Genomic DNA, 15,443 nt, shown 5'->3' with positions numbered 1-15,443 from the left:
TTTTTTGTCCATACAAACAAAGCAAGAGATAATAGAAAAGTATGAAATGGGGATGCGTTTTGTTGATCTTGCCAAAGAATATGACCGTAATGTATCGACAGTCGCCACGTTATTAAATCAGTTCTTTACAAAACACCACGCAAAAACTACTTCTGAGAGAGAACATGAACCAAAGACGGCAAAAAGCAATGAGGACAGCAATTAAAAGGGAAATGACCATCATTTTTATTCTTTACTCTGTTCTGTTTTTTACATCATGCACAACTCTCATTTATTGTGCAATAATTTAACATGTAACAAATACATGTTGTATTTGTTACATGTTTTGATGCATTTTTATGCTTTATAAAACATTTATGTCTGAATATTGGGGGGCTTGGAACGGATTAGGGCATTTACATGGAAAACGCGTCTCTACTTACAAAATTTTCTACTTAAGAAATTTCTTCCAGAACCAATTAATTTCGTAAGTAGAGATAGCACTGTATTTTTTTGAACCCAATAAACTATTTGGGAAAACTTGATTTCTGGTGTGACGTATAATATACCGGTACTTGAAATGAGTGAACTGTGTTAAAATTCACACTCCTTTAATGGCATTTCACATTACCCTACTCACAAAGGTGGCAAATTATCTACTTTGTGTTGTAGGGCTACCTCTATTTCATGTCTGTGCCTTTTACACAGAATGCTGACATTTGAGGGAAAAAGCTGTGAAGCCAGTGTGAAAAAAGTCACTCTTTGCAATCACCACATATCACGTCGACATCATCAGTTAAACACCCCCGTAAGATGACTCAACAGTTTTGGTAATGATGGGAACAAGGCCATGACAAAGTTGCAGCGTCACCACGCACGCACGCACACACTCGCACCCAGGCAAAGTACATGAAGGGTGAATATTTTAAGTGCAATGCATTGTGGGATATTGACCTGCAGCTAACCCATCCCTGAATGCTTTGGGGAGGCATCTGGATGTCAAACATCCTCCCCGCTATCTCCACCACCACAAAGGCCAGAGGACAAGTGGGGATATCAAAGCTCCAAATGCTAAGGACAGAAGGTGTGTGTGTGTGTGCGTGTGCGCGGCGAGGCTGCAGGATGTATAAAAAAGACTGCACCCTCTGTGCTGCAATGCAGGGGAGCAACACAGCGAGCGGCTGCGAGGCACTTGGACCGAAAAGTCCACCCACCTATGCCATCCTGCTCTCGTTCAATCTCTATTTATAATAGTTGACAGCCCATTTAATAGACTTCTACATTTCTTATAGACACTTAAAGGAATGGTCTTTATTTGTTGATATCATATCATATATCAGTGTTGATATTGATACTGACACCAGTGTAATGGGATCAATACTTTACTTTCTGTTTCTCTCATCTATCTATTATTAAAACTAGGTGATTATTTCTTCGACTTGAAAACTTTGAGGAGTGGTTTAGTATTTTACACTTTATATGTTTTATTTCAAGCGGCATGATGGTCAACTGGTTAGCACGTCCACCTCACAGTTCTGTGGTCGTGGGTTCGATCCCGGCTCCGGCCTCCCTGTGTGGAGTTTGCATGTTCTCCCCGTGCCTGCGTGGGTTTTCTCCGGGTACTCCGGTTTCCTCCCACATTCCAAAAACAAGCGTGGTAGGTTAATTGAACACTCTAAATTGCCCCTAGGTGTGATTGTGAGTGCGGATGTTTGTCTCTGTGTGCTCTGCGATTGGTTGGCAACCAATTCGGGGTGTCCCCCGCCTACTGCCCGACAGCTGGGATAGGCTCCAGCACGCCTGCGACCCTTGTGAGGAGAAGCGGTGTAGATAATGGATGGACGAATGTTTTATTTCACATGAGGGTTAAGGTCAAAAGTCCATCGCCAGGAGTTGGAAACATGAATACGGTCCTACGGTCTAGGATCGAGACTGCTTGTCAATTGTCTCAGTGTATGTGTTTGACTTTGTTTCAACTCCCAAAACAAATAAATGCATGGTTGTAGATGACCAATCGTGTTATGTCATCCCAATACTTCACTCTAGTCACTCTACTGAGAGGGATTGCACAATGACAGTCAAAAATGTTATACAATACATACATTTTTTTATGGTTTCTGTTTTCAATATTTTTTTCAGTATATGAACTGAAGGCAGCCATGCTAAAATGTAGCCTTTCACATTTACAAGCACCACTGAGGATCTATTAGACTAAATGGCTGCCTGTCCAGCGCCCCCAACATGCTTGGGTAAACAAAACATTCAAATCACCAGGGTAAAGTGCTAAAAAGGTTATTTTCTGTTGCGTGTCTTCCTTTTTAGATTTCCCTGGTGAATTTCTCATACAAAAAACAATCCAACCATCACACTCGTCCACATTTTCAATTTGGAAGGCCAAATCATAAAATGTCATGAGTAGGATTTAAATGAGGCACTGATTGTCTCAGTTGCCACTCAGTGATGGTATGAATTTGAGTCTGAATGGTTTGCTGTCACAATATGTGTCCTGCGACTGACCAGTTCAGGGTGTAGTGCGCCTTTCGCCCAAAGTGAGCCGGGACGGACCACTCTGCATCCCTGAATAGGATAAGTGGTGTAGAGAATGATGGATGGATGGATGCAATAATGGAAATCAAGAAGTGTCAATATCGAAGTTAATAAATGCTCTTGTGCGCACACACAGAAATTAAACAGTAAACTGCTCACTCAACTCTGTTTCTAACCAAACAGCAGCAACAAAATTATGAAAATAATTGCTCAGGTGGAGACTTACCGCATGTTGTAAACAAGCGTTTATGTGGAACTTGGACTAGTACTGTAAGACTGGGCTAGGTTTATGGTCAGGACAAGGCTTGTCTCTAAGCCTTAAATTCTGCGGTATGAGGTACAGGTAAGGACATTTCTGTAAGACCAAGGGGCAAGAGATGGATTAGGAAAAAAAACAAGGTCTATTGTCTACAATCTGGTCTATTGACTCAGGCCCAGAAAAGTACTACAAAATGGTTGAAGGCAGTGTCCGCTGATAGTGTAGTGGTACACACGCCTGAGTTGAGTGCGGGCAGCGTGGGATCGATTCCCACTCAGTGACAGTGTCTATGTGTGCCCTGTGACTGGCTGGCGACCAGTTCGGGGTGTAGTCTGCCTTCGCCCATTGACGGCTGGGATAGGCTCCAGCAACTCCCCGCGACCCTATATAGGATAAGCGGTTTGGAAGATGACATGATGACATGACATGACATGGTTGAAGGCCTCGGGCAGCCAGGATTAGGTCTAAGGCCTAGGGCCAGGATGAGGCCTCAGGTTTACGACCAGGTATAGTCCTTGTACTAAGGCTTAGGGTCAATAGTCAGGACAAGGTCTCGGACCAGGAAATGGACCACGTCTAGGGTCTAAAAGCTAGGGCTAGATTTAAGGTCATGGAATAGGACTAAGAGCTATGGCCCAGAATCCGGAATAAGACAAGGACTAGGCCTGACCACTCAAAGTCCGCTGCCGAGGCGCCTCTCTTCCTCAGACACCAGATCTGTAATAAACAGAACGGGAAACAACAAGAAGAGGGAAATCTCTAAATTCGGAAATGTTGCATTTGTTAATCACGGAAACCTGGCTATATGCTCAGAGTCTCCACGCTTTGATGCAACTGTACTTCAAGATAACCGTGGCACGAAGTTTCATCGCCAGAAAGATAATTGCACTTAAAAAGGATGCACACTAATTATTTGTGCTCTAACATCATCAGTATATCAGTGTCATTAAAAAAACAACAATAAACAAATGATACTATCGTTTATTGTGATAGTTTCTGGGTAAATATATCATCCGCCACACAGTGTTGTCTTAATGTTCTTCATGAGTGCACTCACTGCATGGAGAGTGCAGCTATTTGCAGTACATGCAAGATTACAGGCTGCGGCACACAATGTCATTTCATGAACCATCAAGCAGCACAGGCGGCCATGTGGTTAGCGCCTACCGTCTACAAATAGGAGCCTACCGATGCCTACGCTACGTAGTAGTGGAACATCACGGAAAATGCAGACTAAGCCAGCTAAGCATTAGCATAATGGAATACTTACTCTATTAAGTGTCACAGTCAAGTTCTCGGACTGTAAAACTAAATATATATTACAATGTTCTCACATGTTTTTTGTTTCATTTGTTTGTTTGTTTAAAAATGTGGAGATGTCTCTGGTGATGTCAGTATCAACAAAACAGAGTACAACCATCACAGTTGTCCGCATTTTCAATTAGGAATGCCAAGACATAAAATGTTTTAAAATAACGTTTTGTTTTGTTTTTTACTTTTTATTTATTTAACCAGACCTCACATGTCAGGAACTGGCAAGAGTAGCAAGATAAAACCAGTTTTGCTTGAAAGGTGAAATATTCAAGTTTTCTTCGGCGATGGTCCTGCCAGGGTATTTTTACATCCAATCAATGTTTTTACTTTTTGCGTAAAACGTGATTTTTACAAATGTCATTGCTATTCACCGATAATGCCGTTCACTGGAAATGAGAAAGCGTTTGTATCTTAGAGTCTAATAACAATGAGCTGTGGGAACATGTTCAACGCATATTTCAGATAGAATTTTCAAAGCCACCAGATAGATAGAAATGTCATTCATGGAGGAGAGGAGGGGTGTTGATGATCCTGAAAAAGAACTGGACGCCAACCACCTTCAACTGAAACGATTGGACAAGTAAACACATTGCCCTGAAAGTCAAAGACAGTCAAGAGCTTCAGATCTCATCAACAACCAATGGTATGCTGTGTAACCAAGAGCTATCATATTGAACAATTGACTAAAATTAAAAATATTAAAATCTTGGATTTTGCTGTTGAAACACTTAAAATCAATAGTTGTCAGGAAATATTAGTTGGGTTTTCAAATCTTCAACAGTCATTGAGATATAACATAACATAAAGTGACAGACTTATGAAACGTATTAATATAAACTACGTAGACCTACTGTATATACCATATTAAGCAAATAATAGTATCTATCATATTTGTATCCAGTGTTCCCACTCTTTTCTTGAAACAAAATCTCTATCTCACAGCTACAAATTGAGACGCATCATTCAAACCAAAAGAGTCGCAAACGTCACAACTCATTTGCGATTCGCAAACGTCACAACAATAATTTCTCACTTGGATCTTAACATCAAAATTTCTTTCATTGCTAAGTAAATCAAGATGATGGAATACAGCTGATTGACTGAGATGCCGATGGGGTTGTAGAGGCAAAGCCCATGTTGGCACCCATGGCACTTCCACACCCAGGTTGACAAGCCCAGGGGCGTAACCCAAGCTTAAAACTGCATGAAAAGTCAGAGCTCTGCTCTCTGTGCACATACACAGTATTTTGATAGAGCTGAATTTCTTTTTTTTAAATTCCTACATTTTTTGTTTTTGATGTTGGACAATGGAGCAAGTATGAAAGGCTGAGTCGAACATGGCCCAGTAAGACTAGAAGAGATGGCCGTGTCAGAAAATTTTGCGTCAATTGCCAGCGGCCAGTCAACCGTCCATCATCATCAGTCTGTCGCTCCGTCAACGTTATTTTAACCACGCTTCCGTCATCGGTAAAGTACAGTTCATCACCGCTATTTTAGTACTGTCAGTAAAAAACAGTGTACAAGGGTAACAGCAGTGCTGGGTGCGTCAGTAAATTTCACCATTCGTCATTCGCCAATGTTCGGCCTGCCACTTCATCATCATCACTCCGTCATGGTTATTTTAACCACGTTCCCGCGATATGGGACAATGTCATTGCAGTCTGTGGAATGAGTTTGCAAATTACGTTCCAACATATCAGTACTGATGGAATGCCCATCTCTGAAGACAACCGTTACCCATCATTATCTCAAAGCTGTCGTCGTGGTCACTGAGGCTGTTCTGAAACCAGATATGTATTTCATCTCAGAACGCACAGCCAAAAGTGATGGCACCCTCACTACAGCTCTCTGTCCCTCAACAGAGGAGACAGAAGAAAAAACGCACACTCGATATATCGAGCTACAGCAACACACTTGAACTAAAAGTCGCTAGTTTTTTTTAGTTTGGGCGTTTCTTTGGAAAAAATAAATCTTTACTTGGGTCTGAAAAATTGCTAAATCTAGCTACAAAGTCATATGGAAACAATTGCCAAGAACTGCCCTAAGGGAATATGCAATTTCACTGGTTGATAGCATCAGTAGTGGCGCTGTGCCAGCTAGAAGCAGAGATGAAGAAGAAAACTACTACAGTTCAATGTTGCCCATTCAAGGCAGCTTGAAACAGACATACATGTCTGTTTAACCCGTTACCCCGTTTGCGTTCAAGCAGAAGGAGGAAAGATAATTTTCCAGGACAACTCAAGCTTTTCAAGGACATTGTGTTTTTTGTTTCATTTTCCATGTGTTCCCCATGACTGGAGAATTAGTCAGTCATTTTCCAGGTTTTCCAGGACACGTATTTATGCTTGCAATTTGTTGATTACAATAATGACTAAAGGTGATCCTTTAGTGGCTGTTACATAATGTGCTGCAGCACAACTCTCCTATTGATGATTCTTCACTGTGCCAAGAGGAAGTCCTCCTTAAGCACGCACGCACACACCAAGTTGTGAGTTCTGTTGGGAAATCTGCATGCTCTGGCCCAGTTCCATCAAGGTAACGTGTCATTCCTAGTATCAGGAAAACACCTTTCATTTGAAAGTCATCACAATGACTTGGTGAAGCAGCATGCGGCTCAAGGACTAGGCCAAGGTTGAGGGACTAGGACTAGGTTTAAGGTCAGGGCTCGGATGATATTTAAGGTCTAGGGCCAGAGGAGGTCTACGATGTTGTAGAGCTAGACGATTAATCAAAATTCAATCTCGATTTTGATTTTGACTTCTCCTGATTTTTAAAACATAATCAAAGAAACACGATTAATTTGCAGAATGGCGCGGTGTGTTTACAAGTTGCCAGCATTGTGAAAGTATGCACCATGTTGCTTGCGTAGCAAGCCTGTAGTGTATGTGAGTCTGATTACCCAAGTGTCCTTTAGGCTGTTTTTTAATGACGCCCATTTGGAGTCTACTATGAAACTATATACACAACAAGAACAATTACACACATTGTACAGTATATTCAAATACAAAACATGCTTCATTTTTAAAACATCTTAGTACTAATGCTAAAGTCAATGGAGGAACCCATACATATGCTGAGAGGAAATTAGTGATATTACTTCAAATAACAAATATTTGGACACAAACGCTGTGGAAACACACACGGGTAAGAAACCACTACTCAAAAACACAAATTCTTCCCAATCTGTGAAAAATGTTATCACAACTTTCTTCTGTTCTAATTTGAAGTGTGTACTCCATCCATCCACGGCACCAGATTGCCCCTAAGAGGCCAAAATGCGCAGGAAGAGTCAGTATTTATTTGTTTTTTCAACCAAAAATCAAACGATACAAAACCAAGGACTTTTTTTTGGAATACCAACGCACATAACATTGCATGAAATAAAACCCCTGAGATCCCAGGTGAGCCCAGTAAGTCCCAAGACATGAGAAAATAACATAAGATAAAATAAGAAGATAAGGGTACTGCTTAAAAGAATGAAAATAAAGAATGCAAATGCAAGAGGGTTGAATTTCTCACGCTATTTACAAGGTCATTTTGTACTTGAAAAAAAATGAATGGTGTTCAAGTATAAAGTGTTCAAAGTGCAGGGATAAATGGGCATGAGGCTATGATAGTTTTGAGTAGTTTGAGTTTCAGTAGTTTAATAAATGCAAATCTTTGAAATGAATTCATAATAGTTTTCTTAATCGTGTGTTCAATGTCACTAATTGTGATAATTATTGTTACGGTAATCGTCCAGCCCTACGATGTAGGACTAGGCCTTGGTTGAGTGATGAGGACCAGGGGTACGTCTAATAACTAAAGCTAAGACTATGGATAGGATTAGGACTTGATTTAATTTTGGAAAGGGATAAGGTCTACAGATAAGGGCCTTACTAGGACTACTGAAGAGCTAAGATCTAGGGTCAGTACTAGGGCTAGGTAGAAACTCTACTAGGAAGAACATGTACTGTAAGAAGACGAGGTCTACTTTATAGGGCCAGCACTAGGTCTACGATATATATGATATCTAGGTCAAGGATAAGGCCTATGATCTAAGTACAGGATTTGCATTGAGGACTACTAATCCCAAGGCCCAGGACTAGGAATAGGTCTAATGTTTAGGGCCAGTACTGGAACAAGGTATAAGGTTAAGGTCAAAGGTCTAGGACCGGGACTAGGACTTTGTCTAAGCACAAGGGTGGTGAGTAGGACTTGGTCTAAGGTTCCAACAATGCTCATAATATATACTATAAAAATAAGCAATTGTTGGAATGTAGAGGCAATCTTGGGCCATCACAAACATCCATCCATCCATCCATTATCGGTACCGCTTATCCTCATAAGGGTCGCGGGGCGTGCTGGAGCCTATCACAGCTGTCTTCGGGCAGTAGGCGGGGGACACCCTGAATTGGTTGCCACCCAATCGCAGGGCACAAAGACAAACATCCGCACTCACAATCACACCTAAGGGCAATTTAGAGAGTCCAATCAACTTACCATGCATGTTTTTGGAATGTGGGAGGAAACCGGAGTACCCGGAGACACAAACATACAATTGTTTGCAATCATTTGAAACAGTGAGCACACAAATATGATGGTCTAATTCAACTGCTAATTATAATGAGAGGGGGAGTCAACAAGGATGGGTTTGGGGTGCAGTGAATGTGACGTGGGCAGTTCTTTCTCTGACGCTGTTTTAGCACATTTGACATCTGCAGATGCACATTAGAGTGAACTAAACTCTCCATTCATAAAGTTGCATTTATTTAAAACAAACAAACACAAAGTGCCCTATTCCAGCCTCCCTCTCCCACACACGTATGTTTTTGTTATGTAACATTATACTGCAGCAGGCAGCACTATGAGGCTACGCAAGCATTCCCCTCTCCCCACTTTACCCCCACCTTCAGCCATCATCCCATGCAGCAAAAGTTCCACTCGTGCAGATTAGAGTACAATCTTCTATAATGACTTCCTAATTCTGTCACATTGTGCCTGTAATGAGGTTAGGAGCCTCTGAGACTCCTCTTACCTGGAATCAAAGCTGAGAAGACACGGAAAAAAGGAGAGACACCCCCCAAAAAAATCAGTGGCTCAAAAACATTGTCCAGACGCCACCAGCAATGTTTTGTAGTTTTTCGTGTTTTTTTTCTGATCTCAAGAGACGCTTTGCAAACACTCACAACATTTTTCCATCACACTGACAAGACGCCGGTGTCGTTCCTCTGCTGTATTTCCCGGCACTCTTCGCTCATTGGCCCGTCAAAAGAGCAGGAGGCGGGGTTTGCCTCATTGTGGTGCATTGACCACCCCCCTCCTCCTACTCCTCCTTCCTCTTCATCCTTGCAGATGCTGCTGAGCTGGGACAATCGATGAGAGAGACAGAGATGGAGGAAGATAGAGAGAGGGAGGGAGACAGAGTGAGAGAGAAGCGGTCCAGATGGTGCCTGCGCCTGTATGAGGAGTGTGTACGCAGGAACATGAGTTCATGATGTGCAGTGAAGGAGGAAGGTGGTGGCTGGTGAGTGTGCTGCAGTGTAAAGCCAATCCACCAAACCCTGCTCAGTGTTTGTTCGGCAACCCTACCAATTGGCTACCATGCTCTATAATGAGTAATAATTATAGTAATACGGTTATAATAATGACTCGGTGAAGCAGCATGTGGTTCAATGACAAGATCAAAGGCCAGGATTAGGACTACCTAAAGGACTAAGTGTACAGTAAGGTAGGACCAAGACAAGGACAAGATTTATGGATCAGGATAAGGACTAGGCCTGAGGTCTAGTGACCATGACAAGGACTACGTCTAAGGTCTGTGGCCAAGGCAGCACAAGGGAAGGTAAGGCTGCTTAAACAAGGGCATTCCATACACAAGGTGTATGCTTCACATAATTAAAAGAAAAGTACAACACTTAAAAGCATTTTCAAACAAGAGTTAAAGACATTGAAAAGCAAAGTAAAGAAATAAAGAGAAGTTTACTAAACTTACAAAAACAATGTACTAGGACTAAGGTCTTAGCAGACCAGGGTTTAGGTCTGTGGCCAGGACTAGGACTACATGTACAAGTAACTGCTAGGATTGGGTCTAGGGCCAAGACAAGGACTAAATCTAAGCCCAAAGGCCGAAGGCTAGACCAGGTCTAAGGTCCAAGTGGACTAGGTCTTAGGACTAGGGTTAGGACTAAGTACAAGATCTAAAGGCAAGGTCTAGGGCCAAGGCTAGTCATAGTTGAAGGTCTAATAAGACTTGGTCTAAGGACTTGGGTCAGGACCAGACCCACGTGCTGTACAACACTAAGGACTAGGTCTAAGGTCTGGGGCAAGGACTAGGTTGAGAGCCAAGCTTCAGTAAGTCAGTTTTAATTAGTTCATGCAATTACACAATAAAAAACATTTCCAGGAGCAAATGTTTTTTGCTTAGGCTTATGGGAATTTAACATCAAAATGGAAACATGGACAACTCTGCATTGAATTTAAAACTGATGGTGTTTCGGTCCAATGAAACACAAGTCTAGTTGGAGAAACACAACGGATAATAAATCAATCAATCAATCACATTTTATTTATATAGCACTTTTCATACATAAAAATGCAACTCAAAGTGCAAAATAAACAGAATCTCATTTTAGATAAACTCTGACTTAATGTCGCATAGAGACGTGAGGCAATCATGAGTTATCATTTGCCTCTGAATATTCCAAGCGGCTGTTTTAATTAAATTGATGCAATGAAGTGTCATTCATTCATTCTGGCATCTGAAATCAATACCCAGCTCGAGTCCCTTGAGTGGAGAGAGCTCTTAGTGCTGCGGCATCCTCTCGGGATTACAGTACACATACGCCATATGAATGTTTGGTAAAACTGTATGTATTGGAAGGAAACAGATGAGAGGACCACAACAGAAGGATTGGAGTTGTTAAAGGAGAGATACAGTGTTGTGTACAGCTCAGACTTGCACCCAAAATCCACGTTCACTATTCGTTTACCATTTAACCAGTGAGTTACGAATCAAATCGAATGGGCTACTAATTGTACATTTGCTGAAAAACACATCATAGTCCAAAAAAATGAAGAATCCAATTTGATTATAATAGTGAATGGAGAGCACTTATATAGCGCTTTATCTACACTATATGGTGTCCAAATTACTATACCAAGCTTCATATTTACTTTTTTTAAAACATATTGCAGTGTACACTGAACGCAGCCGCATCAACCTAAAGAAAGGTTTTCCTATTCAGTTTAAAATACATTACCTTAACTTCCAGGATTCCTCACTGTACACTGGCTTAGGGCAGAATTCATGGTGTTTTTTTCACTTTTGGTAAAGTTTTCAATCGATCAGTGTTCTGTCACATCGCTAAACTAACCTGTGAGGGTTCGTCTCTCCGGTCCAATGTCAATGTTTGCTAAGTCCCTTCATGCTAGCATGGCGTCAGAGGCCAGCATCGAAGTAACAACAAAGGTGTAGATAAACTTGATACACTACCTACATGGGCTTTATTGACTGATTGTTTAACAGTTTCATTTAAAGCGGAAATCAACCTAAACATATTTTTTTCAAGAATATGTTCTCTGCAGGCCCACTGGTTGAAACAGGCATTCTGATTAATATTGCTTTTGGGGAATATGAGTCAAGCAGCAAAATCTAGCCATCTCTCGGGGCGGCCATTTTGTCACTTCTTTCGACTGAAAATGACATCACAAATGCTCAGGACTCAGGTCACGAGAAATCACAGCTCAGCTTCAGAAAACAGGTAAGCTGCTGTGATTGGTCATTACCTGAGCCCTGAGCAACTGTGATGTAATTTTTAGCGGTCAGAAGTGACAAAATGGCCGCCCCCAGTGATGGCTAAAAACGGGTGAATTAACTCTTGTTCCACTTACGCAATATTTATCAGAATGCCTTGTTTCAACTAAAAAAACAACCCTTGAAAAAACCGGTTTGGGTCGACTTCCCCTTTTATGCTCATTGGCCGGCTGAGCATTCCCAGACCCTAGAGGTTGACAGTTCTTCAGGAATTCGTTGCGATTCCCATGAAATGGGAGTCAAATTTACCTTTAATCGAGGGATTAGGGCCGTACAGGATAAAAAATCCACGGGGGCAGATGGATATGGGATTTATTTTACTTCCTATCTATTGAATGTTGCACAAAATAGTGACTGTCTATGAGGAGAAAGGGGTCAACAAACTGTTTAATAAATTAGAAAAATGCAACTTTTTTTTTTTTTTTAATATAGCTGACCTCCAAAATGGGAGCAGTGCTGGAGTGAGTTCCCAGGTGTGTATTTTTACTCAATTCATGTTTTTTGTCCTCCCCGACACACAAATCTTGTCTATCTGTTGACTTCACAAACATCCTTGGACACATTCATGTACAATACTATACAAAACTACTGCAGTGGTGGGTTATCAGAAGGGGGCATTATCTTTTTTTTTTTTGGTTAGTCAAGCTCGCGTGATTACTGTTTAGAGTTTGGGTTCAAGCACTGAGTTGCTGAAGGTGATTGTTCAGGTCGCAGTCCAGTCTTACTCTATCCAGCTGAGCTGAACATCAATCAATGAGACACAATGACACATTGCTCACTTCAAGTGCCAGTTCCACCATTACGTGTATTAAAGCCTCTGCGGGAAGTTCGCCAAGACCCGGACGTTTTCCATCGCATCATTGCTTGTGGTCACACCCACAATGACGGCCCCAGCAGATGGTACATTCCATCTGCCTAAATTGTCCGTCTTAACAACCCTTAACGGATGTGGTCTGTTTGCCAAAGTTGTTCTACTTTAATTAGATTATGCGACCATGTTTGTAGTCAATGCCAAAACGACACAGGACTACAAAGAATATGTTGGTGTCTTTGTCGGTCTCAGGCCTACTTGTGCTCACTCCCTGGATACTGAAATTCTCCAATGGGGTCATAGAGTGAGAGAATTCCGACTAATTCAGAACTGCAAGAGGGAGAACAAAACGGGAACATGTCTGAAATCAGATGAATGTGGGAAAAGGTACAAATCATGGCTGTTTACAAAGATGGCACCTATTTGAAAAAAGGAGGCCTTTTATATGTGAAAAAAAAATCCCCAAATAGTGTCAGAGGGCATTTATTCATTTAACTCCAAAAACGAACATGCATTTTTTTAAGTAAGGTGATTATTTGGGAGAAGGCTTCTAATTAAGAAGACATACCGTTTCCCCCTTAGCTCTTAATACCTACATACAATAAGATTGACTTTATTATTGAGGTTAATAAAACAAAAGACTTCAGATGTTTAGTATTTTTCTATAAGTAGTTGCCGGGATCAAGCACTCTAAAAACAGTTGGGTTGAAAATAACACAATTTTGGGTAAAAAATGGACCAATCTACAACTTGGATCAATTTGACCCAACTTTCTTGGTTATCTTGCAGAAAACTACTCAAAAAAGACAGCGTTATACCACAACTAGCGTACAAAGGGTGTTTATTTAATCAACCACATACAAGTACCAGTCATGTATTTGAACGAAAGGTATTTACTCAAATTCAGACAACTACACTGAAAAATATGGTATGTTGAATTTACTAATTTTCATTTTGTCAATTAGGTGCACAAAATAGGATAATCTCTATCCATATGCAAAGTAGACTATTACTCTATTTAAAAAATGTATTTGGATACAGATGCTTTTAATTCATGAAACCAATTGATGAAAAAAATGTTGTAAATTCAAGACCCCATTTTTTTCAGTGTACCTCATTTATTTGAAGTACCGGTATGTTTTTTTTAGAGGCCCTTATTGTTTAAAAAAATAAACACATTTCCGCATCAAATATTGTCGAGAGAGCAGTCTTCTACTAAATTACTGATAATTACCAGATGTTTACCTGAGAGCATGTATTGGTCTTCATGGGTCAATGAGGTTTAGTCAACTCCAACAGTTTGTACCACTAGAGGGCACCATAGCACATTTCTCATCTACAGTAAGTACAAATAAACCATAATTTTAATTTTACCACCTACTTTAAAATGATTGAAATACAAAACATTTACCATTTATCACATAGGAAGAGTCGGCCTGACTTGCATGCCTTTTTGAACCAGTGCATGAATATTCTGGTCATCACTATGCCAGTAAATCCATGACCACATAGCAGCACAACCACCGCTACATGATTCTCATGTGAGAGCTGGATGCCGAGCTGCTCCGTGCCCCAACAGCAATTCAGTGAATTTATTGCGGCTGCGTGCTCCTGAATTAGTCGACATGCATTTTGGTTTTCGGAGAGGGTGATCATGTAACCTATAAAACATTAACGCCATCACACAAGATACTGGCACCGAAGAATACTCACATCAAAATCATTTCACCAGGACAATTTAGTGTTGACTCGGTGACCCTGACGCACCTCCATTAAAGTGTATGCGACACGATTTTTACACATTTCAATATGTTGTTTTAAACAATATAATATCCAGCCTGTAATAGTGGTAGACCTGCCAGTCTTGGCCCTAAACAATAGTGGATCTTTCTTCGCAAGCTGACCTTAAACCACCTCCAAGCAGTCCATAACAGAGGGTGTTTATTTAATCGACTACATACAGTACAATTAACAGGCTTATATTTGAATGTGGTGTCTCTCTCTCTCTCCTTGTGTATATATATATATATATATATATATATATATATATATATACAGGGAGAGAGACACCACATTCAAATATAAGCCTGCTAATACAACCCCCCGATACAACCCCCCAAAAATACTAAACACTGCAAGAAAGTGGGTCAAATTGACCCAATATATATATATATATATATATATATATATATATATATATATATATATATATATATATATATATATATATATACATAATGGTCCACCACATTACAACATATACATATATATATATATATATACATACATATACTGTGCGTATACATACATATACTGTGTGTATATATATATATATATGTGTGTATATATATATATATATATATATATATATATATATATATATGTGTATATATATATATATATATATATATATATATATATATGTGTATATATATATATATATATATATATATATATATATATATATATATATATAATTCTGCGTATGTACGTATATTCCCACGTATACTGTTACATATACATAATGCATGCGTGTGTGTGTGTGTGTATATGTATAACAGTATACACATGCAGTCCTTGACTTATCCCCAACATCCTCAAGTCCAAACAATTCAGATGTTGTCGTATAATGAGGAAAATAGTCTCTCTCTATGGTGGCCCAAGATCATCTCTTTTACGCAGTGGTGGAACAGCCTCGACGTTTGTTCGTAATATACTCAAATCCAAATGTGGATGGT

The 15,443-nt window shown here is 40.2% G+C and overlaps 1 protein-coding gene across 2 annotated transcripts in view; it reads right to left on the bottom strand.

The window, feature by feature from the left end:
- LOC147141746 (synaptotagmin-2-like) overlaps positions 1 to 9,309 on the bottom strand; it is a 33,226-nt gene extending 23,917 nt beyond the window's left edge. For both annotated transcript variants that reach the window (XM_086041293.1, XM_086041295.1), the window contains exon 1: positions 9,117 to 9,309. The gene's annotated coding sequence lies outside the window, so the exon portion shown is untranslated. The remainder of the gene's footprint in view (positions 1 to 9,116) is intronic.
- Between the last annotated feature and the right edge of the window lie 6,134 nt (positions 9,310 to 15,443).

Source organism: Filicampus tigris, chromosome 9, assembly GCF_054856515.1.
Source record: "Filicampus tigris isolate MCC_2025a chromosome 9, RoL_Ftig_1.0, whole genome shotgun sequence".
NCBI classification, from domain to species: domain Eukaryota; kingdom Metazoa; phylum Chordata; class Actinopteri; order Syngnathiformes; family Syngnathidae; genus Filicampus; species Filicampus tigris.
Note: the sequence above shows the minus strand (reverse complement) of the source record. Positions and strands in the feature narration are given on the sequence as shown.